The 2,500-nt window shown below is 45.4% G+C and overlaps 1 long non-coding RNA gene across 1 annotated transcript in view; it reads right to left on the bottom strand.

The window, feature by feature from the left end:
- The window catches only part of LOC112549795, a 3,617-nt gene extending 1,170 nt beyond the window's left edge, over positions 1–2,447 (bottom strand). The window contains exons 1-2 of the long non-coding RNA XR_003093322.1: positions 2,249–2,447; positions 1–379 (exon numbers count right to left, since the gene is read on the bottom strand). The exon at positions 1–379 is cut by the window's left edge and continues 1,170 nt beyond it. This is a non-coding gene — a long non-coding RNA (uncharacterized LOC112549795). The remainder of the gene's footprint in view (positions 380–2,248) is intronic.
- Positions 2,448–2,500: the final 53 nt, after the last annotated feature.

Genomic DNA, 2,500 nt, shown 5'->3' with positions numbered 1-2,500 from the left:
GGGAACCTTCTTCACAAGCAGCTGCTACTTACTCCCCGGCAGTCTCTTCTGTTCAGCTGGGTTTTGGAAGTGACACTGTTCACCGCAGTTGGAAGCAGCAGGAGAAAGAAGTCCCACAGCTTTTGTCTTCACCCCTCGCTAATGGATAATGTCTCCTAGCTGTGGCATATGGACACCTGCAGCCTCCCAGGACTAAGCGTGCCTTTCAGCCGAAGGTTTGCAGATTCTCTGCCCTCCAGCAGTGGCGCAGCTTGAGAGTTCAGATTTTCCTACACACGACTCCCACAGTCAAGGTATTTGAATGTGTAGCCCTTGTAGGGGGGGCCCCAGGTAGGGACAAAGTGTGCTACTTCGTACCTGCAAATATCCAGGGAGAGTCCTGCAAACAAAATTAAATGTTACAACTAAAATGCTGTGTTGAACACACACAGGAGTTTCATCACTTGGACAGCCCAAGGTTCATGCAGCAGTCGCCCCACTAGCAAGAGCCACAGTTATATCAGAAGGGAGTTTCCTTCCAGAAAGTCCTAAGAACACAGACAAGAGGAGATCTGGAGATACCACAGACCCCACCAGCAGCCATTCGGACCAAATACATTTTCTAGTGTTTAATGAAGGTAAAAGTACTAGGTGGCCAGTGGGTGGCTCATTGGCAAGGTTATTGTCCTTGTTGCAGTGAGAGGTTCTGGACTCTCTTCTGTGGCCCAATCCTTAACGTTCGTGTGACAACACCAAAGCTCCTAATGCAGCGCCTACAAGAGAGCCATGTTCCACCTATGAGTAGCAACCAGTCATTGTGAACAAATACCTCAGATTTAGAAACAAGCTGTTGGAGGAGACTTTAGAGAAACTAGTCATTGAGGATGCAGAGGCCTCCACCTTGTTGGCAGAACCGGTAAATCAAATCACTGCTCAAAGGAAATTCAGGTTGGAGATATTAAGAAGAACCTATTTATGAGGCTGGTCAAGCATTGGACCAGGCACCTAGAGAGGCTGTGGAGTATCCACCCTTGGGAGTTTTGAAAGAGAGGTTGGACAAATACTTCTCTAGAGTGGGTAAGACGGGGATGATCCTGGCCTGAGCAGCGGGCTGGAGTAGATGACCACCTGAGATCCCTTTGAGCCTGAGAAGCTTCTCACAAAAGCCATATACATTTTTTCAATATTTACACAAAATCCACAGACTAGCAAAGGTTAAATGACCTCTTGTATCTAAAGGTCATTAGACCTCTTGTGTCTGAACCCTGTACACTATTTTTTCTTCCCATGTACTCTGCACCCACAATCCTAAATAAATAAATAAATAAATGGTGGTGTCACGCATTGGAAAACATACCTATTAGTGCCCTGTCCAGAGGAAAAGATGCATTCACAACTGACCAACTGCTGGAAAAGATTCATAGCTTGTTCAAAACCAAGAAGAGCTTTTGGACCCAATACCAGAGGATTATTGGTTCAGCAGTCAGTAATGGCATTATGCTACTTCTACGCCCATTGTTAAATGTGGCAAAGAGCCGAAGAGTCATTGTGTTGGTCATTTCCTGGCACTTTGTAACGCTGGTATAATGACTCAGGCCAAAGCCTGACAGATTTTTGTCTCAAAATACAACCTGAGCCTACAGAACCACTTCCCTGACGCCATGCGAAAGGTGGTGTTGGTCTACATTCATATCTGGTCATTTGGTGACCACGTGATATAGATAACACAGAAAAAGCCAGCACAATTCTTACCCTAGGCCAGTGATTATCAACCTTGTCAGCCTTAAGCTGCCCCTGGGAAAATCCCAGCTCTTTTTTTTTTTTTTTTTTTGACTATGTAAAAATAATAGATCGCTTCTTCTGTTGCAGAGAACTCAGGAAGGCCACAACAGGTCAGAGTGCTTTTGACACTATGAATTCCAGTGTGAAATCTCTGGGTTTGTCTTGTGAATCATGCATAGGATCTCATGGCACTCCAGCATGCCAAGATGTCAGAGACTCACTGTCTTAGACCCTTATACTTGCTACAGCTCAGGAAGGTTCACAAAGCAGTATATGCGCTTTGGAAGACAAATTTCCATATTAGTCCTTATTGCAAGGCTCCTGTACTAGGAGGAGGGAAATGTCCGTTTCTGCCAATTATACTTCTGTAGTAATAATTAAAACTCCACTTCGCCTTTCCCCTCTCCCTCTGTGAGTCAGCGCTCGCTGCTTCCTATTAGTCAGGGATGAGGGGAGCAGCTGTGCTGCAGAATGAGAAATTTCTTACCTGATCATTTTCTTCTGTTAGCAGCTTCTCTCCTCGTTCAGCTCACCCTGGTGTTCTGGTAAATGACCGGACTGTCGCAATTGAACTGTTCTCCTACCAGCAGCCCTAGATCTATAATTACTTGGACATTATAATTATGTGTACCAAGTTGTTGTCTGAATGCCAATAATTGCTTGCTGGAGTAGAACTGCAGAGTTGGAAGAACTTCTCCGGTGGCCTGTGCTGAAATGTGCTGACGGCAAGTCCTGGCAG

The sequence above is a fragment of the Alligator sinensis genome, unplaced genomic scaffold (assembly GCF_000455745.1).
Source record: "Alligator sinensis unplaced genomic scaffold, ASM45574v1 scaffold599_1, whole genome shotgun sequence".
Classification (NCBI taxonomy): Eukaryota; Metazoa; Chordata; order Crocodylia; family Alligatoridae; genus Alligator; species Alligator sinensis.
This window is presented reverse-complemented; position numbering and strand designations above follow the sequence as displayed.